Raw genomic sequence first — 22,950 nt, 5'->3', positions numbered from 1 at the left:
CTGAAACTATTAGAAGAGAAAGTAGGGAAAACCTTAGAACACATAGACACAAGGGAAATTTCCTGAACAGAACACCAATGTTTATGCTCTAAGATCAAGAATTGACAAATGGGAACTCATGAAATTGCAAAGCTTCTGTAAGGCAAAGGACACTGTCAAAAGGACAAAACAGCAACCAACAAATTGGAAAAAGATCTTTACCAGTACTACATCTGATAGAGGACTAGCATCCAATATATACGAAGAACTCAAGAAGTTAGACTCTAGAGAAGCAAGTAATTCCATTAAAAATTGGGGTACAGGACTAAACAAAGAATTCTCAACTGAGGAATATCGAATGGCTAAGAAGCACCTAAAGAAATGCTCAACATTCCTAGTCATCAGGGAAATGTAAATCAAAACAACTCTGAGATTCCACCTCACACCAGTCAGAATGGCTAAGATCAAAAGCTCAGGTGACCTGGGGATACACCCCATGTGCAGCCCAAGCACTGTAGCTGATGCTGAGAGATGCTTGCTAGCAGGAACCAGTTAGGGGTTAGGGTTAGGGTTAGGGTTAGGGTTAGACTCCTCAGGGGTTCTGCCAGAGTCATGCAGCTGAGTATGCTTGTAGCTAACCATCAGACTGAGCATGGGGACCCCCAGTAAGGGTGCTGGGGTGGGGGTGGGAAAATGAAAGTGCTGAAGGGAGTTGTGGCCTCATGGGAAAACAAGTTCTTGACCAACCAAATCCTCCACAGCTCTTATGGAGTAGATCACCAACTACTGAGCACACATTGAGAGGTCCATGGCTCCAGTTGCATATGCAGTGGAGAATATCAGTGTCTGGCATCAAAGTGAGAAGAAATCTTTGGTCCAGCAAAGGCACGTTTTCCCAATGTGGAGAAATGCCAAGGCACTGAGGTGAAGAGGGTGATTGGGAGCTAGTGCACCTTCTTGAAGACAAGTAAAGGGGGGGATGGGAGCAAGGTGGGCAAAGGGGATAACATTTCAAATGTAAATACAGAGAGTATCTAATTAAAAAAAATAAAGAAAAATAAGCTCAGGTGACAGCAGATGCTGGCAAGGATGTGGAGAATAAAAAAACTCCTCAATTGCTGGTGGGATTGCAAGATGGTACCACCACACTGGAAATCAGCCTGTCGGTTCCTCAGAAAATTAGACATTGAGGACCCCAATACATCACTCCTGGGCATATATCCAAAAGATGCTCCAACATATAACAAGGACACATGCTCCACTATGTTCATAGCAGCCTTATTTATAACAGCCAGAAGCTGGAAAGAACCCAAATGTCCTTCCTCAGAGGAATAGATATGGAAAATGTGGTACATTTACACAAGGGAGTACTGCTCAGAGTGATGAGGCTGATTTACTACTAGTACTGGCTTATTAGCTCAGATTTATTTTCCAAGCCCTGCACAAGAACATGCATGTAAATGGCAGCTCTAGAAAAGGTTTACCAGTAGGACCTGTGGAGAATGCGGTAGAGTAGGCACGCAGAGCAGGGAGAGAGCAGGGAGGTGGATAGCTCTGTGCTCTCACGATCTCAAATGCCGCTCACTTTAGAATAGATACTTAAAACAAACCCAATAGGGTGCAGGAAGGCTGCTGAGATAGAAGGTGCAGGTGGCGCTAACAGCATTACAGGAAACACAGGTCAGCCTTTATTAGGAGTACGGCGCCCTGTGGGTAGAACCTAAAGCTTTGGCTCAAAACAGCATAGAATGTTTCTAAATTACAACAGCCAAAAGGCAAATGGATGGTCTGATTCTGAGTGTTTTTAATCCTAAATCAAAAATTTCAATCTACTGAGTTTTTTTTTTGTTTGTTTGTTTGTTTGTTTGGGTTTTTTTGTTTGTTTGTTTGTTTGTTTTTTTGGAAACTGGGAAAGAAACACAGTTGCTGGCACACGTATACCACAACCGTGGTTGGGGTTTGACTACAGCATGCACTTAGAAAGTTTAGTCCCGAACTAACGGCACCATCCTGGGAGTTTGTGAAAACCTTTCTGGAGGAAGAGGTCACCCAGCACTTGCACTTAGGGACTATACCTTCCCCTAGTCTCTTTTGTCCTTCCTCTTTCCCTCCAGGGATCCATTTCTTCTCCTCTTGCCTGTCTACCTGTTTGAAGGCAATGGAAACAGACAGCCTCGGATAGAGTGAGAATATCGGCCTACGAAAACCCTTCCTCCTTTAAGCCGTTCTCATGCACATCTGGTCGTGGAAAAGAGAAGTCTAGCATGCTCATGTTTAGGAGAAAGAGGAGTATAAGGCTGGCAGTGGGGGTGTAGCGATCGCCTATCTCGCCGGCAAGGAAGACGCGCCACAACAGGATCCTTCTACAGGTGTTTATTGCGGGTTTGATTGCAGTGGCGAAAGACCCCGAGCCCAGAAACCAACCCTCCTTATATATGCTTAGGAGGACTGTGTCACTACCTGATTGGTGCATTCTGTGCGCCCTAATTAGCATACTCAGAGTCAGCATGAGTCAGCAAAACAGGCATATGTGCATGCGCACTTAGGTTGTTTATCTCAAAACTGGCCAACCTCCCTTCAGGCTGGGCGCCATCTTGTAATGGCGAATGCAGTGGCTTCCCACATGGGGGCACACACTTAATTCCAGCACTTGGGAGGCAGAGGTGGACAGATCTCTGAGTTCGAGGCCAGCCTAGTCTGTAGAGCAGTCAGGCAACAGAAAGAAACCCTGCTGTGGGGAAGGGGTATAAGTACTGGGGGGAAGATTAGTAAGAAGTAGATGGACAGATAGACTGACAGATGTCATAACTGAGTATATGCATACATGGACAGACAGACAAGTGTTACCACATGATTAGTCAATTTCCCAGTATCTAAAATGTGGGAGTTGCAATCTTGATAGGATTCCAAGAGTTAAAAAAGCTACATTTGGGTCATGATTTACATGGTTCATGTACCAGTAAATGGGAAAAGGGAAATGACTGAAGGCATCAGTAATTGTCACTAACATCTGGGTTTAGACTATTAATCGTTGTTCCTAAGGCTTGAATTGTGCTGTGTTTTACATCACTGAGAAGTCTGGCGAGAGCTGGCGTTTGAGACATAGCATTTTACTTCAGTGATGAAAGCACATACATGATGGGCTCTGCTCCCTTAACAAGCAACAACATTTAGGACAGCCCGAATCGTATGTATGGGATTCTCTTTCATGTATTCCAACTACATCCATGTTAGCGCAGTGTGCTGGCTGGTTTTATGTCTACTTAAAACAAGTTGAGGTTATTGTAGAGGAGGAAGCCTCAACTGAGGAAACGCCTCCAGGAGAGCAGTCTGTGAGTAAGCCTGTGAGGTATTTTCTCATTTAATGACTGGTAGTGGAGGGCCAGCCCATCGTAGCTGGTGTCTTTACTGGGCTGGTAGTAGTGGGTTCTGTAAAAAAGCCCTGGGGAGCAAGCCACTAAGCAGCACCCCTCCATGTCCTCTGCATCAGCTCCTGTCCTGCCTTCCATCAGTAATGAACTATGGAAGTGTAACCCAACACTTTCCTCCCCGAATTTCTTGGGCTGTGGTGTTTTATCATAGTGGTAGTAACCCTAAGCTATATGGCCTGAAAGCTAGCATTATAGTCCATAGAAATTAAACTATACCGAATTGTAAATTTAAAAGGTAATTTGTTAAAATTTCTGTGAAATGAATCAAAATAGAAACATCTAGTTACTGTATGCTATAAAAAAGAACCTTGCCTCTCTGTTCCAGGTAACATATTTTACTGCAGCATAAACAAATTACAACAAAGAACTCTTCTACTGCTTATGAAGTATTTTGAGACAAAAGTTTACACATGTGTTCTAAAAATACTTTCACTTTTAAATCATTTTAGCAGCATAAAGACAACAAAAGTTTTTTAACTTGTATTTTTAGACTATATAATGAGGTCATTATTTTCAGAGAATAATTCCTCTTTCCAATTGCCTGAAAGCACTACCATACTAATTTGATTTAGATTGGAGGGGGAAAAAAATCATAGTCTCTTTTCAATTAAAAAACATATTTCATTTTCCAATACCTTCTTTCTTTTCATTTTTTTTCTCAAACTCATTACAAACTGAGCAATTTCAGCATCACAAAAAACTATGGGGGAAAAAAACTGAACACATCTTCCTGAGTCGCATGATATAACACTGTCAAATTATTTTCGTAAGTCTCCAGTATATCAATAAACACAATGGTTGTCGCTATATGGCTGAATAGAGAAATCAAATGAAGCTTTGAATGACTGCATGCCAACATACAGCTTGTGAGGACTACAAAAAAAATCAAAACATCTCCTCCCAGTGGGATTGTTTTAATTGAAAGCATAATTTCAGAAGAAATCTGAAGTGTTTTCATTTTGAAATTCGCTAGGCAATCAAAATTTTGCTGCACAGTTTATATTCCAAAGTAATGTGTTTAATACAGATTTAATGAAGAAAAGCAAAAGTGAATTCAACTGGGATTTTCAATTTCTAAGAATTTCATCTAACACGTGTGTATGTTTGTATGTATGTTTGGACGTGTGTAGTTACTTCTCTTACTCTTCAACTTTTTAAAGTTTTGGAAATGCTGCCATTACCCGTGTTTTATAAGTGAAGGCTCTGGGGTAGAAAGGGACATGCATTTGCCCAGGATCACAGCACTGGCTACTCATGAGAAGCATAAGGATGCTAAGCCAGGTGTCAACCAGCATCCCTTCTTCACTGAAATGGTGAGTCTTTACTTTCAGTGACTCAGTTTCCCCAGCTCAGTCACATCAACGTCAACTCTGGCAAAACTAAAAACTAAACTATAAAATTCCTTATGTCTTAGGAAGCATATTCCCAGAACTCATCACAGCTAAAACTGGTCACCCTCTTTCTCCTAGCAATTCACTTTTAGAAAGCCATACTCTATAAAGACTGCTGTCTTTGTTTTAGGTTTCAGCCCTGCATTTTCATACGCATGTGCCATTAGTTGTTCCTACTTCTTCCCCTCCGCCGAAGCTCTCCTGTCAGCCCCCTCTGACCTCCAGCCACGTCTGTGTTCTCCTCCAGCTCTCTGTACCGTCTGCTTCCTCATAACACAGACTCCATTACCCTGTTTCCCACTCACTGAAGACCTCCTCTTACCCTACAATAACCCCCTTTCCAGTTGTATAACTATGCCCATGTGAGAACACATACAAACACACACATCCCATCCCATCCTCCTCCCACTGTTTCTGTGACAGTGCTCCCCTACCCACTTACCTCCTCCTGCCTCCCTGCCCTGGCATTCCCATACACTGGGGCATCGAGCCCTGGCAGGACCAAGGACCTCTCCTCCCATTGATGCCCAACAATGCCATCCTTTAAATCAAGCTTCTGCATATGAGAAGTAAAAAAAAAAAAAAAAACCACTTACGGTCTTTCTGAGTCTGACTTTACTGGGCATAATTTCCAGTTGCATCCATTTTCATGAAAAATGTCACAATTTCATTCTTCTTGGTGGCTGTGTAATCTCATTGTGTAAGTGTCCTGTGTTTTCTACCCACTTATCTGTGACAGACATCTAGACGGGTTCCTGTTCCTGACTGTCGTGACTAGCACAGCAACAAGTACAAACATGGAATACCTCCGTGCCCTCCAGATAGAGCAAGATTGTTGTGAGTCACTTCAGTCGCTCTGTTTCTGCTTTTGAGCAGCACCCAGACTTATTATGGCTACTCCATCCCTACCAGCAGTGACCAAGGGTTTCTCCTTCCCTACACCCTTGTCAGCACCATTCTCACTTGTTTCCCTCTTTCATTATTTTAAGAATTGTATACATGCATTTAATGTGTACTATTCCAGTGCCTCCTCTCCCCCCCCCCAGCCAATTTCTCTCCTGTCTCTGTCCCAAACATCACTATTCCCTCTCAGCTGCGTGTTATTTTGTTAATCCATTGTATGCACTTAGTATATGCCTTTTCTGTTGTATGGACTCTCTCTTTACTCTGACAATTATTCATTTTGCTACGGAGTAGCTTTTTAATTTCATATAATCCTTTGCAGTTGACTCTTGGGGTTATTTTCTGTATTAGGACTCCCGTTCAAATAACCCTTGCCTATACTGCTATCTTGAAGTATATTTTCCATATGTTTTCTTTGAGTGATAAAAAATAAAAATTCTTGCCTTGCATAATTGTTTCACTGGAGCAGGAAGGTTCCGTGCTCTGGTGCCAAGAAAGAAAGAGGGTCAGAGGATGCTGGAGAAGATGTGAGGAGTCGCAGGCAGATAACTCACTCTGGACGAGGCTGCCGATCAGACCCTCAGGCAGATGCTTTCAGGCACCAGGCACACCCAGGCACACGTAGGTAAACTCAGGCACAGTTGTAGACTAGCACACAGACCTCAGAAAGACCCACAAAGACAGTGTCAAAGGTAAAGACCAAAACTCTGGCCTCTGACCTCAAGGCCCCTTTTATACAGAATCTACACAAAAGTGTCCAAGAGTTAATGTAACAAATTCCAAATGTAACAAATTTACCTTTGGGTTCCCGGGATAGCCAGTGTCAGCCATCTTGTGCTGCCTCAGAGACAGACCATCCTCATCAGACATCCAGCCTTACCCATCTGGACCCACCCTAGATGCCATGTAAACTGCCACCTGAACATAAACGGACCTTTAGAGGCCTCGGTTCCCAACAGGATATTATTCAAGATTGCAACCAAAAGCAGGGATCGACCTGGGCACAGAGATTTTTAATGATGTTCACACATCACTGACTCCTGTAAATAAACTTTAACTTGGAAGGTAGTGATGTGAAAGGTTGAAAACAGATATAGTCCAGAAGTTAACAAAAAAAGACGACAACCTTCTAATAAGCATGCTTCCTGTTTTCCTATTGTTATTTAAGCCAATACAACACACACACACACACACACACACACACACACACACACGAGAATGCACACACACAAGCATGCACAAACACACACAGAGAGAGACAGAGACAGAGACAGAGAGAAACGGAAGGAGACAGAGAGAGACAGAGTCATAATTTGAAAGGTCTCTGTGTGATAAAAATTATACTGGTTGAACTTTCCCTTCCTCTGCAGGCCTTATTCCTCCCTCTGTACATCCATCCATCCTTCTATCACCCCCCATCCTTTTCTTCCTTCACAGAGCAGACATTTGCTTAATACTTTGTCCACACCAGAAGCTGTGAATACCAACCAAATACTAACCATCCATGCACAATCTGCATAGTCAACGGCCTTGAAAGTAGAGAAAGACATGGTACAGAATGGATTTAGAGGAAAACAAAAGCTTAAGTAAGTAACTATTGGACCAGTGTCTGGTATAAGCAGATGTGTGCAACTTTCAGCTTTGTGGCAGGTCAAATCTTCTTTTTCAAATGGTGTCTCGCTATGTTGCCCAAGCTTGCCCAGAACTCTTATGCTCAGGGGCTCCTCCTGCCTCAGCCCGTGGATCAGCTGGAACTGCAGCCGTGTCCCAGCAAGTAGCCTGCTGACACCATCCTTTCTGAAAGGACTATTTTATCTGTACGAATGTTTACATGTATGTACGCGCACCATGTGCAGACCTTCCATTCACCAGAAGAGGGAATGATACACTTTGGAACTGAAGGTAGGTTCTGAGCCACCGTGCAAGTAACTCAAAACCAAACCCAGAGCAGTAAGCTCCCCTAAAAACAGTAAGCACTCTTAACTGCTAAGCCATCTCTCCAGATCAACGCCATCTTGTGACTGGTGGATTAAAATACTTCAGCTGATCTCCTGGGTTGTGCTGTGTCCATTCTTCATTTCTAAATATGTTTTCTATATAGGGACCAAAGGAAATTTGGTGTTAGTGAATTCGAAAAAATCAAAAGTGAGGCATTTGCATCAAGAAGAGGTAAACGTACGTTTCCCTATTTCTTTAAATGTTAAAAGAACAAAATTCCCTAGACATTATGAAACTAATAGAGGGATAGTCGACCATGGAAACAAGAGCCCTGAGACACAGGAGCAAGTCAGGAGTAACCACCCTCGCTTCGCTATATGCCTTCCATATCCTAAGTTAAATAAGCAAGGAGCTATCTCCAAACTTTCACCAAGCTTAGGTGTAGAACAAACGGTTTAGCGTTAACCAATCACAGGCAGCGACAGACGCAGAAAGTCCAGAATACACCACCTGTGATCACTCGGTTAATTTGCTACTTTACTTCTGCATTTGACCAGTGAGAAACTTGTCCCACACACTGCTGGGAAGAGCTTTCTGAACATCTTTTGTTTCTCGATGCTGTCTAATAATCATTTTTGGCTCAAATTATTCTGGCTAGGCTTAATTTCTTTAAAAGCCCACTTCTGGCGATCCAGAGTTAGGATTGATGGAGCTGGCAACCCAAGAATGCCAACAGTCACAAATAAAACTCCAAGAGGAAAGATGAAGAAATGGAAAGCAGGGGAGGAAAGACGGATGCAGAACACCCAGCAAGTTCTTTTGCCCAGGCTTCAGATACCAGTGGAGAGGAAAGCAAGGGGCTACCCACGAGTGGCCACGCCCACCTCAGTTCCAGCGCATGCTCACAAAGTTGCAAATTCACCGTTATACTCAAATAAGGTTTTGTCTGTCTGTTTGTTTGTTTTGATGTAGCAATTGGAGATTGGAAGACTTTAGTAGATTTCCAAGTTACTAGAAATAAAACCAGAAAATGTATGGATGCCTTTGGAATAGTTACATCAAAAAAAAAAAAAAAAAAGTAATGGTCTTGATCGTTGACACGTATTTATAATTCACTTCATAAGGTATATTCAAGTATTATTAAGCTTTCCTGAAATTAAATATGACAAAAAAAATCTAATTCAGTAGACCTTCGGAGTATTTATTTTTAAAGTTCAGTCCGTTCCGAAGCTGAGAGTGCCGGAGAGAACAGAAATTTTGACCCAAGAATTGTAAACTCATGCTAAACGTAATATCTCTCGAGTGTTGTAATCTAGAAATTTGAAATTCTCGGTGAATGTCTGTGAATAATATTTGCTGATGTTAAAAAATATATTCTAAACATGTCCGGCCCGATGATGTAAGCCTGTGATTGCCAGATACCTGGAAGGCTGGCAAAGCTGAATTTCAAGGCAGCCTGGGAAAGTTACTAAGGCCTTTTCCCAAGATGGTTTCAAAGTAGATCAAGAGCCAGAGAGCTCTTGTAACTCGGTGGTCAAGTGCTTTGCTTGAACACACCAGGCCCTGGTTTGGTTCCCAGCACCAAACAACAACAACAACAGTAACAACAATACAATATCTCATATATACTTATACGAAATAATATATATTTCAGTAATCATACCTCGTGGTTAAGATGCAACATTAATACATTTTACTTTATTGCCCAACTGATTTTTTAGAGTGGCATACAAACATTTTGCCACTAGGTGGCGCTTCTCATAGTCAATCGCGTGAACAAATGATTTTTTTTTTTTTTTTTTTTTTGCCATAGAAAGCACATGATTCCTTTAAAGATCCTTTAAAAGAAATAGCAGTGGAATAAACGCAGTTTAAGGAAATAGAGGAAACTGTAAGTTCTATGTGGTGTGTGTGTGTGTGTGTGTGTGTGTGTTAGGAGATGGTCACGCTCTCATGAAAGGAAAGGGACCAACAAGGGGGTACAAGGGAGACTGGGGGAGGAGGACAAACAAGAACTAAGTGAGTTCTATTACTTTATATGCTAATTTAAGAAGGCTAATCCAAAGGAGAGAGGCCTCCACACTCCTAGTAACCATGTAGAAAACAAGACTGAAGCAGCTGTTCCACAGCCGAAGCATCTAGAATGGGGTCTCACCTCTTACCAGGGAAACCTGGGTTATTTCTCCTGGACCTCTCACAATAGCGCACCCTGCGTTCAGTGTCTGAAGCGGGATGGCGTTTGAAGTTGTTCGTTTAAGAAACAGCTTTGCTGGCATTTGAGGGAACAAAGCAGCCATTTATTCCAGCAGGATATTCTTTCCACGCACAGTAAACAGAGCATCGAAGGTCTTCTTTTAAATGCCGAGACCACTGCGCGTGGCGGCGCACACCTTTAATCCTGGTGCCCAGGTGGCGGAGGCAGGTGGATCTCTATGAGTTCACTGCCAGCCGGGTCTACAAAGTGAGCTCCAGGACAGCCGGGGCTGTGTAGAGAGAGATCCTGTTTAAAAAGTAATAATGAAATAAGATATATAAACCCAGCACCCACACTGGCTGGGCCCCAGGAGTGTCTGTGCTTGCTGTAATCTGCAAGAGGTTGGATAGAATACTTAATTTGCTTAGATTTCCTCAAATGGGAGGTGTATATAATAATAACAAATCACCGTGAAGGTAAAAGCGGTCAGCATAAGGAAGGCTCACAGAGGTTTGCGGTGCTTAAGTACTTTATGTTAGTTGTTTTTAGTAGTGTTAGCATTAGTATTAGCATTAGTATTAGCATTAGCATTAGCACTAGCACTAGCACTGGCACTGGCACTGGCACTGGCACTGGCACTGGCACTGGCACTGGCACTAGCACTAGCACTAGCACTAGCATTAGCATTAGCATTAGCATTAGCATTAGTATTAGTATTAGTATTAGTATTAGTATTAGTATTAGTATTAGTATTAGTATTATTAAATCCATGGTGGTGAGTTTAATCTCTTTGATGGATTTCTTGGCATTCCTCCCATCAAGAGTCAAATTCTCAAGCCAGGAATGCACAAGCTCACACCTGTAATTCCAGAGTTCAAGTCCACCTTGCTCTGCATTGTGGATTCCAGGCCAACAGGGCTATAGAGTAAGACCCTGTCATAAACAAATAAATAAATTCTAAGTCTCTTTTCTATTCAGATATGGGCTGGCCCTGGTGAGGAACCCCTGATGGTTAGTTCTGAGCACCCCATCAAGAATGCTTAGAAAACAATTGATGAGACTTCAAAGCCATCCGCCCTGATTTACACTCGGAGACTACTAACTGCTTTTATGAGTATCTGTGGATACTTGGCCAAGAAGACTCAGCTAAGGTTCCATGGTATGCTATATGAGCATCAATCAATCTGTACGTGCATGAAGGAGACCAGGAGGATCCAAGTCCCCAGTCTCAAAGCCACCCCAGCCATGGAAACAGAGCAGAGTTAAGCCTGGTGGGCAAAATGGGGGTTTTAATTGCCACCTTTATCCGTGGTTAGTCACACACAAATGAATAACCATAATTAACACTATGACCTCAAACTGAGACAGGTACCTGAAGAACACTGTAGCCTAGTGCACAGTGACGTGCTATCTGCTGAGAAATGGGTGAGCTTTGAAGCTGTAGTTCGAGGTTGTAGCCATCGGTGCTTGCTCTCAAACACACCTATGATTTTCTTACCTTGTTCGGAATGTCTGCTGCACAGGAGAAATGGAGCTAGGACTCAGTGATAGAGAATTTTCTATACTCCAGGCTTAATCGCTGGCATCCCACAAAATGATAATGATAAAGAACACATTAATGACATATACCTTACACAATCCTTCTGGAGACTTTGCATAGTCTGTTCCTTACGTCTAATAAACAAGTGTTACACTAAGATGCTCAAAAAATAACAACAAGGGACAAGGCCAATTCAGAAGGGATTCGGGGAGTTTTCTTTTTTTACTATACTTTGTCTGAGGTTGGCTGAGTCGTGGATGACATTCTGTGGATACCAATGGTTATCCATAACACCTGCAGCATCACTGGACATATTGTGGATACAGATGGCTAGTCATAACACCTGCAGCATCACTGGACATATTGTGGGTACCGATGGCTAGTCATAACACCTGCAGCATCACTGGACATATTGTGGATACAGATGGCTAGACATAATACCGGTAGCATCATTAGACATAATGATGGCCACCCTACCCCTCACAAGCCACCTCTTCTTTTAGTCTTGCCTGCTTCTGATTTACTCTGGACGCCAGAGACAAAGCAGCCTGTCTGAAGTGTTAGTCCGACTCTGACTTCCTTCCCTTGTTTTCCTTTTCTTGGTGATGGTTCGGAGTTTTTGGTTTCTTTGTCATCTTAGGCCAATGTAATTAAGCTCAACGCAGTCAATTTATAAATAAATAATAAGCAAAGATTTTGGCACTGAGCTACAACTCCAACCTCTGTAGAAGATGAAGTTTTTAGGGACTCTGCGACTTTTCCAAAACACCCATTTTTGAGAAAATAAACAGGGACAAAATTTACTGGCTGACAGCCACAAGGTCTCATAGGAAAGTCCAAATATGCATTATCATCAGCCTAAACCCCTCAATGTTTTTTAAATGTATAAAAAAGTTTCTAAAAATGTAAAAACAAAGTTTTAGTGGACAGGTCAGAATGACCAGGCTATACTGACCAAGCTGAGTTAAGACAAAACAAAAATAACTGCTTTAAGAACAGCTCCCCTGCCCCTCCCTGTACTGAATTCCGAGAAGAACCGTATATTGTCAACAACCTTACTGCCAAAAATTTCTCCCCCCTTCTTCCCCCCCACTTCCTCTCCTCTTTCTGAAAATTATGCTACTGCTTTGCTGATCAATCGTAATATAGTAGTTCACCCCCCTCCAAAAAAAAAAAAAAGGTATGAAAGATATGCTTTTTGAGTTCGGGGTTGACTCTCCCTGTGAGGCTGAGCAACCCCACGCACGTCAGATCAATAAAGCTCTTGACATTGCAGCAATCTATCGTCACGTTGTGTTCCGTGCGGCGCTGCACCTAGGCTGAGACCTTTGGGGGACTTACACCTCCTCTCCTTGTCTTACTTCCACCCACAAGTAGTGCGTTTCTAAGTGCATTTCTAAGCCCTTGCTCTCGGAGCCCTTGATGGCCCTCCTTTGCCTCTTGCTCTACCCTAACTTTTCCTACTTCGTTTTACATTTCCTTCTGAAGTTCAAGTAAATTCGAAATTCAGTCTCTGCTGGTATCCCCGCCACAGTCCCTGGCCCATCTCTGAATGTTTAAACGAATGAAAGTTGTGGGAAACAGGATTCTTAAAGATGGTGTCAGAATGGTACCCAGTCCTTGTGGAGGCTTCCTGAGCATCTCCATCTAATGCTCCTTTCCCCAAAGCTCCCCCACTCTATGCTGCTCTCCAAAGGTCTCACTCTTTGTCCATGGAGGAAGCTCGACACTCCATGCCAAAACCTGTGGATAAGAGGCTCACAACCGAACCTGAAGGCCAAGTTCATCTCCTCTGGGGTAGTCTAAAAGAGACACGTAACCAGCAGATTCAGGCCCTTGATTTCCACATTATCGGAAGGAAAGCTCATGGAGGATTTTCTGGGGAAGATGGTATCCACTTCATGTCTGTTACTGAGAAGGAAAAAAGAGGAGGGAGGGTTAGAGGGAGACAGGAAAGAGGGGAGGGAGAGGAGAGAAGAAGGGCACTGAATTCTAAGTTATGCAAAGTCTTAATCAACAAAATGAACCCTTGGCCTTAAAAGTCAAGGACATGCAAAAAAAATTATATGTATGCATAATCTATTATTGCCTCTAAAGCACCTGATTCTATCATGCTATTTTGCACTGGGTTTTTCATTATTTATTGGAAATACTGTAAACACACATACACATATGCGCACACACACACATGGGGGGGGGAGACAGAGGCCAAGACACACACAGAGGCATTTAAATTAATAAATATGAAAGCAGTCTGGATATGAGGTTGGGATATTACACATAGAGAGACAGAAACAGAGACAGAGGCAGAGACATACACAAACAGAGATGTGGGGGGAGAGGATCCTGTCACCTGCCTAACTCCTATCGTGCAGGTTGACCTTAAATGTCATTTCTTTCTGGAATCTTCTGCTTTTTCCACACTCCACAGCCTGGTTGGCTCCCCTCCTCTGTGTGAGTTGCTTGAGGTTTACCAGTCATGGTCAGGATGACATGTACTGAAGCAGACATGATTTTCCTGAAAACTGTTCCTCGCTTCTCTCTACTGGTCGGGTCCTCTATGGCAATATCCCAACCTAGTATCCAGACTGCTTTCATATTTATGAACTTCAATGCCTGTCTCTAACTCCTGACTGAGGCCAACCAGTATAAAGCATTCATTTCTATTCAGCCAGAGCCTCTGCACACACACAAAGTGTTGAAGAAGTGTAGGCTGGCTGAATGGATGGGGAGCGATTTTAATACCGCGTGACAAAGGCCAAAACCACACAAAGGACAAACAGCAGCATTGAGAAAGAAATGCCAGAGAAGCTACAGAACATTATTTAAGAAAGAGAGCAGACAGAGAGGTGTAAATGTGAACAAGGACGCTCAATGGCCAAGAACCGTTACACTGCAAGCCTGGCACCCGAGTGCCTCGGGAAACACACGAAGGTGAAAGTGGATCATCAGTTCAACAAAGTTGTCCAGTGACCTCCACAGGAGCGCTGTGGCACATAGGAGCACTGTGGTACACACATTCATGTACACACACACACACACACACACACACACACGTAAAATTTTCACAGTTTAAAAAGTACAAATAAATAAAGTAAGAGCTTCATGCATTGATCTTTTCTTCCAAAGGAAAGGGAAGAAACCGCGTAGACCAGGTAAAGACTAACATTACGTGTATAGGAAATGACTCATCGGGGCTGGGGAATGAGGAGAGAATAAGAGAAATTAGGGGTGATGAGGCTAGAGAGGGAGGCAGGGTCACATCAGCAAGTTCCTGAGTACAGAGGTCTTTCCATCTCACCTCGTAAGTGACAGGGACAGTGATCAAGTCTGAGGAGATGAATTATAGCACATGTGGGCTCTCACTCTAGTAGGGCACTGGAGATGGGGTGTGCTGTGTCAGGAACCAAGTGTGAGCAGCTGGGGACCGTATTCCCACTGAAATGGGAGAGAAATGGGAGAGAAGGCGTCATGGAAGGTATGTAGTACGCAATTTACAGAGATGGCTTCTGATAAGAGGCAAGGAACAGAAGAAGGGAAATTAATGTAATCCAGATTTTTTTTTTAATTTGGGCAACTAAAAAATAAGTAAATAAATAAATAAGAAAGGATGTCCACCTACAGAGAAAGGAGAGTGACAGAGGAGAAATGGCTTTGAAACATTGTAGCAATGCAAGATAAAGGTCCAGCCAGCCTTCAGACATAAGCTAGAGTAGTGTTCCTTTTCTTCCTTCTCCACAGAGCACAATTTTCTCAGAAGCTGGGGGTGTGGCCAGCTTAACCCTTTCTCCACCAGGCGGAGTTCTTCATCACCAAGAGCAGGATGCAGCCTTCCACTAACAGATGCGGGATGGAGGCACCCGAGCTCAGCTTGCTGTGGGCACCTCCTCCCCTGTCCTCCTGCCTTCGAACGAGCACAGTTCAAGTGAAATTCAAGAGTTTTATTGAGGACGCATCTTCAAAGTTATCCCAGGCTCTCTGTAGACACTGCATGTCTTTACCTACCCACCGGACTATGTCCACCTTCTGTCCCTTGTCTAGGATCTAAAGGGTTCCCCCAAGACTGATCGCCTTCATGAAGTCACTGTCTCTCCTAGGAGAGGGCATTATTGATTGAATAATCATTTCTGGTCTGTGCCCCGTCCTATGGACTTCTATACTTCAGTTCAGATATCCACCTACATCCCCCCACGCAACACTGGATGAAGTTGATTCAACGTCTCTAAACTCAAGGATAGGCCTGGAGTGACAGAGGAGGCAAACTCACTCCATTCTCACGTTGTCAGTAGTGCGTTATTGGGCATATGACAAGCAGTGAAACCAAGATGAACTGGAGGATCCTTAGTTGGAACGTTCTAATAGAATTTCATCCTGATGCTGGCATATACGGAGAAATGAAAACTCTGGGGTAGTCTCAGGAGCCATCTTCCATTTACAAGTCAATCCGATGAACGTCACATGTGCAACAGAACCATTAAGGCTCCTCTATGATGCATTTCTGTCTAATTGAGCCAATATCTTTTTTTTATTTATGTTTCGGCAGTAATTTAATATTTGTCCAATACTATCTGCTTCTGAACCTGGGATAAGCATGTGAAATGACCTGAAGGACACACAGACAAGACAATATCAGGCCGAGTCGGTGGCTGTTGCAGTAAATATTAAAAAATAATAATTGGTTTATCTCTTTACCGGCCCTGAGGTCTCACTCCTCAGGCCCAGTTTTAGTTCAGAGCCCCACGCACCTCTGGAGCCCTCCGTTCGTCTGGCTGATCCTGTCCTGTGTTTGTGCAGAAAGGAAGCTGGGAAGAGACATCTATCCTCTGTGGAGTCCAGAGAGGAGTATGAGCAGCCTGCTGCTTTGACATTCCCCACCACAATGGGTTGTACTCTGGAACTGTGAGCTAGAATAAAAAGAACAAACTTTCTCTTCCTTAAGTTGCTTTTTAAATGTGGTGTCTCTCTCTCTCTCTCTCTCTCTCTCTCTCTCTCTCTCTCTCTCTGTCTGTCTGTCTGTCTCTCTCTCTCTCTCTCTCTCTCTCTCTCTGTGTGTGTGTGTGTGTGTGTGTGTGTGTGTGTGTGTGTGTTATAAGTACCACAGCATGTGTTTGGAAGGTCTCTCCTTCTACCATGTTGGTCTGGGGATGAAATGCAAGTTGCCAGGCTTCTTAGTGAGTGCTTTTAGCCACTGAGGCATCACCCTAGTTCCATATCCTTATGTCTCATAGGGACTGTATTGGCTGGTTTTGTGTCAACTTGACACAAGCTGGAGTTATCACAGAGAAAGGAGCCTCAGCTGAGGAAATGCCTCCATGAGATCCAGCTGGAAGGCATTTTCTCAACTAGTGATCAAGAGGAGAGTCCAGCCCATTGTGGGTGGTGCCATCCCTGGGCTGGTAGACATGGGTTCTATAAGAGAGCAAGCTGAGCAAGCCAGGGGAAGCAAGCCAGTAAGTAACATCTCTCCATGGCCTCTGCATCAGCTCCTGCTTCCAGACCTGCTTGGGTTCCAGTCCTGACTTCCATTGGTGATGAACAGTGATATGGAAATGTAAGCTGAATTAACCCTTTCCTCCCCAACTTGCTTCTTGGTCATGATGTTTGTTCAGGAATCGAAACCCTGACTAAGACAGTGTTAAGTCTTCCATTAGCTGTTGTAAAGCTAATAACAACAGAGAAGCCAGCATTAAACTTGCTCATCACTAGGAAATGCTTTACCTCGGGCAATTTCAGCTTCAGCAGCAGAAGAGACTTGAGGCTCAACGGTGTCGCTCGGAAGTATTGCTCGGCTTCCCTCTGTCACCCTGGTTCTGACTCCTTTTCAAAAAAATTTCTCTAGACAACAATTAAAAGCTGGGTTTCCTTGTCCGTGTGTCCTTAGGAATGCCCCTGGGGCTTTGGGCTCTTCTCTTGGTCTTTCTCTTGACTTGTTTCTTCACACTACAAGGCAAGCTCTGTCCAATTTTTTTTTTTAAAGATGCTATCTAGCTCGTAAATTCAAGAAGTCTTGGGACAACATGGCCAATAGCAACCTTTAAGAGAAACCTCAAAACTCTTAAGCATTAATCCCTGTATCCCAGGTACTTAGGAAACAAGGCATCCTCACGGCTCACCCAACCCAAAGTGCTTGCACGAGAGCAAGTACGTGGCCTTTGAGATGTTTGGCCTGTGGGCGCAGACCTCTCGTGAGTCATAGGGCAGCAATGCTCTAGACACAGAGAGATTCAGAGAGTGGCTCCCGGTAAGGCCCACTCAGAGGTTGTTACAAGACCGTCTCACATGAGCCACCCACGTGCGCCAGGCAGCTCCCCTGAAAACAAAACCCAGAGGGTTGACTCCGCACTCAGCACCGCTTCGGGAATCCAGCTGAAGAACATGAAGCTTCTGCATAATTAATATCAGCCGCCCACTGCCCCTGGCATCTCCCTCTTCACTGGGGTCGGGCTGCACAGTTGGCTGAGCTCCAGCTCGCAACCCTGTCGGCGTTGAAGTCAAGAGACAATTGCACTTCTCATCTCCGTTAGGGCAAAGGCTACTGTAGCGCCGTGGAGGCAAGCGCGACTCAGCCAGCAGCGCCACCGCTACGTGGGGTCATCCAACAAGAGTGGCAGGGAGCAATGACCAGAACAGGTTCCTGGGAGCTTGACCGCACCCATGGGGATGCTGAGAATACTCCAGAAAGGAAAACCTCACAGGCCGTGAGGATTCCTGAAATGAGGATTTAGAGGCAGCGGGTATTAATGTTTAAAAACCCCAGGTCTCAGGGGGCACACAGACCACATTTGGGATTAGGGAAACACCTGTCCCCGTCAGGAAATGCACATGGAACTCAGAAGGAAAATAGACGCTTTGCTCGCGTCCTTTCTTCTCCTAGGACACACGTGACTGCTTTGCTGGAGGCCTGACCTTTAGATTTTTGCAAGATTGTATTCTTACAGACTTAAAATCTCAGCAGTTCAGGACTTTTTTTTTTTAGAACAACTTGAGTTGGAACTCTGACAGAGAACTCTTTCATTGCTTCTGCCATAATCACTACATTTCTGTGCTTTATAATCTTCAAAGAATGTAAGTCTAGCTAAAGTCTTACGTGTTTCATGTATCTATTGACTATCCCTGAACACGGATCCACCAGAATACGATTTTCAAGAGCACAGGACCTTGCATATCTTGTTAGTGAATTCCTCTAGGCTTAGAGCAATAACTTCTGCATATGGCAAAGTGCTCAGTAAATATTGTTAGGTGAATATGAAGATGTGGCTCCTCACAGAGCTGGGACCATTTTATATGCTCGGGTGAAAATTCAAACATGGTGACCAATGCCTATAACCTGGCCCTTAGGAGATGAAGGCAGGAGAATATGAAGTTTGAGGCCAGCCTGGGCCATACAGTGAGACCTTCTCTCTCTCTCTCTCTCTCTCTCTCTCTCTCTCTCTCTCTCTCTCTCTCTCTCCTCCCTCCCTCCCTCCCTCCCTCTCTCTCTCTCTCTCTCTCTCTCTCTCTCAATGAAACGTGTTCACTAGTTTTACTGGGGAAATCAATTCCTAACACATATATATTAAATCACCACATTACATACTTTAAATGTATACAGTTTTTCAACTACATCTCAATAAAGCAGAGAGAGGTTGTTAGAAAAAGGATGAAAAGAGTGAGGGAGGGGGAATATGGCCCATGGAGTTGTGGTGAGGCCTGAAAGTGAGAGGGAGATGCCTCTGCAGGATCCATGTTGGGAATCCCTTCCCCCTGAGGGACCAACTACAGGACAGTATTGTACGGAATAGAGTTTATTCAGGTCATGGGGTAGTAGAGGAGAGAAAGAGAGAGAGAGAAGAGAGGAGTAGAGGCCGGCTGGCCATGAGCATATGGAGGAGAAGGGGGAAGGGAAGGGGAAGAGGAGGGGTAAGGATGGGAGGGCAAGAGAGAGAGGAGGAAGCAAGCAGCCCCTTTTATAGTGTCAGGTCACTGGGGCGGAGCATAGCTGGCTATTGCCAGGTAACTGAGGGGTGTGGTTTACAGAATCCCAACAGAAGTAACTAGAAGTCAATAGAGAAAACACAAAAGCATGCATTAACGTACATGAAGCCAATACACAGTTCTCTGTAGAGGCTTCCAACATCCGCTCTTTCAACATGCATCTCAGTGTATGATTTCAGGTACGTTCTCTTGTTTTAGGCATAACTACCTCGAGACTGCAGAAATGGCGGGAGGAGCTATTGTTCCTTCTGTGGGTATTAAGCCCTCTGAAGGTTCAATCACTTCAGCTCTCAGAATAATCCATCGCGTGGAGAATGAGCACTGCCCCACACTGCACTTGGAAAGCCAAGGGGAACCTAACAAGACTCCCTGCGAAGGCGGCAGCCTCCCCCAGCAGATGAGCAATAACCCCAGTGTTGAAGGCCATGCTGCCCACCAAGTCTCAGCTTTCCACCAGGCGGGATTTGTTAAGTCGGAAGATTGTTTTACAAACCAAGATGTTGGAAATGCTGACGCCCTGAGGTTTCCTTACTTAGTCCTATGTCAGAAGCATTTCTCAAGCCAGCTTAAGACAAAGCCTTGAATGTACTATACTCTCTGATTCATTGGTTTGCTTAAGTTTGACTTTCTGGTTTGCCATTTAGTTAAGCTCTTCCAAGGCTTTACACGGACCTTACTGCAGCTAACTACACTATGGGGATCATTCTGATACACAGTTCTGACTCCAAGCAACAGACTCCAAGTGTCAGGTCTGAAGTAGAACTTGCAAGTCTCCTGGCCCGCCCGGTGGCTTACAGATTGCTCTCAGGAATGACTGGTATTCATTCTCCTCAACCACAGGCTTTTGTTCTTACCGCTTCCATATGTTTCTGCAAAACAGAATTCCACTGGAGAGGTGTAGGTGTTGGACTTGAGGACCAGAAATGAAAACACCTTAAAATTTAGCTCACTTCCATTCATTTATTTATTCAACTTGACCCCCCACCAAATTTAGCCAAAGGTTCTGCTGAGAAAAATGGAGAAGACCCCACCTTTCTTGGCCTCAAGGTGTTTCTGTTCTGGTCCCAAAAGGCAAACACAGAGATAATCTTATCTGCTGAGACTGGGGTGGACAACCCATCCAGGGGGTTGTCACAGGAATGTGAGCACTGAGGTAAGGGGACAGAAAAACCACAGGCAAAAGCAGCAGCAAATCATATAAAGAGGGGAGGAAAGTGCATTTTTTTATTGTGATAAATATTAAAAGGAATTAACCTAACCTTCACCGCTCCCCCCACCCCCGAAATCTCACTCCACAGACGCCGCTCCAGTGTGGAGCAGAGCACACATTTGGTCCCCACATCACTTGGCACTCCAGGCCACCTCTAAAACTTAGGAACAGTTCACTCCACTGCCCCTGTTGCTTCTGTCCCGGGTGGATACAACCGCCCTGGCATGTTTCTTTTCTCCTGCACCCTGTACAAAAATGACTCCAAAGCCCGATAGCTTTTCAAGCAGGTTTATATATTAAATTCTCAATCCACAAACCCTCTACGCAATAAGATTACATCTGATGGACAAAGATATAAACTGCCCCTCTATATGAGATAAAAAGACCAATAGAATTCCTTAAAAATATTCATATCTACCTAATGTCAATTAAGTCCACCTGGGTCTTGGTCCTCCTTCTCCAGCCCCATCTCCTTTCCATCTCCTGCCTCTACTTCTGCTCCTCGACCTTTCCCTGCCCGTCTCTCTCCTGTCCAATCAAGTATCATCTTAACATAAATCTACACATTTTCCTATGGCAGGTCCCCAGAAAGTAGCTGATCCGTTGATTTACTAACTGATTGTTATGTGGGTAATAAAAACTTCTTGAAGGAGCTCGTAAGTCTCTGAAAAGTATTTTGTTTTGCAAATTAGAACCAGAAAGTACAGATACCTAAAATGATTTTGTGGAAATGTGTTTATAAAGGTCCAGCTACTTAAAAAAAAAAAACTGTAATTATTGGATTCCTTAATTGGTGTTGGGAGCTGTTGGCAGATAGATCTTAATACATAACCCAGCCCCCGAGGACGAGCGAGTAAGCAGGAACGATAGAAGAAGAGGTCAGTTTCCATTCAGGAACCAATAACAATAGGCTAATAGATCGAGGCCTCGTTGGTTCCATTGAGTCACAGGAAATCACTGCTGATAAGGTCTTAATTGATGTCGTCTAAAAGACAACCAGAAGCTTGTCTCTACGTCCAGTTCCACCCTAAAACCACCTTTCAGTTCCGTCAGGCTGTTCCCTAACCCTCCCTCCACATCCCACACTGTACCGTGTCCTCTTTTTACCACGTGCAGAGAGGCCGGGCTCCCTCCTTTAACAACCTCTGCTCACCCCTAAAGGCCAGAGCAGACTTCCCCATACATAAAGTCCATGGAAATTCCCCACGCGTCAGATGCTAGTTGAAAATGTAGCAGAAAGAATATCAAAGACAGCTAGGAAAGGAGAGCGTGTAGCTACCCCGGAAGAGGGAGAAGGGAGAAGTATGAACTGGTGGTTCTCTTCGAAGCTCAAGAAAATAGTCGGGACCCTTCTCAGCAAAACCGAGGCTCCTCCTCACCCATCACGGATCGCATTCATCCTCTCGGGTCTAGGACCCTGAATCTGACTTGCCGGAACTTTTTCCCGGTAGGATTTCTACAACGCGAGAAAACTAATCATCCGCGGCAGTCATCTCTGCGCCTCTCACGCGGATCACATGGCTCTAGTTGTGAACGGTAGAAGCTGGAGAGGTCACACATCCATGGCGCTGGAGTCAGACATCAGGTTTCTGCTGCTTTGCTGACCTTCCGGTGGTTCTTTCTCTGGACTCACCAAGTCATGGCAGTGAGAAAACAGAGCACTTGAGTACAGATCCCAAATAGCAAGACTGCAGGAATGCCCCCGTGCAGAACAAGCGCAAACCACGGCATTAATTGTTTTTACATTTAACGGGGTTATTTCATGTTCGTTTTTAGTTATAAAACACGGATGAATTGTTTTCCTATATTATAAACATCATGTTTCCATACAGAGTCATCGAAGGGATAAACATGTTTCCTTATGAACTGCCACATTTTTTATTATCTGTGTATGTTTATGTGTTGTGTGTATGCTCTCCCGAGTGCCTCCACACATGTGGTACATGAAGATGCTTGTATACTTGTATGCAGATTGGGCAGGTGTTACCCTTCGTCCTTAATTTACTGAGGCCAAGTCTGTCACTGAACCTGGAACTAATGCAGAGCCAGTTTGCTCCCGAGATCACCTGCCAAGAACTGGGTGGAAACACAATGCACTTGGGCACGCGCGCGCGCGCACACACACACACACACACACACACACACACACACACACACACCACTCCTGGATGTTCTTTCTTGGTAGTGGGGAACGGACTCTGGCTCTCACATTCGCCCAAGTGCTTTATCCACTGAGGCTTTATCCAATTGAAATCATTGTAAGACTTTTGTCGGTGTCTACGGCTCGTTTTCAGTGTGCCTGTGTTACTTGCACGTTTGCTTTTACGCTAAAACATAGCCTTTGGCCAGATTTAGGCAAAAAGCTAATACGATGAAATAACTCATTAGGT

This window comes from Micromys minutus, assembly GCF_963924665.1.
Source record: "Micromys minutus genome assembly, chromosome: 15".
Lineage (NCBI taxonomy): Eukaryota > Metazoa > Chordata > Mammalia > Rodentia > Muridae > Micromys > Micromys minutus.
The sequence above is the reverse complement of the archived record's forward strand: the minus strand, read 5'-3'. Positions refer to the sequence as shown.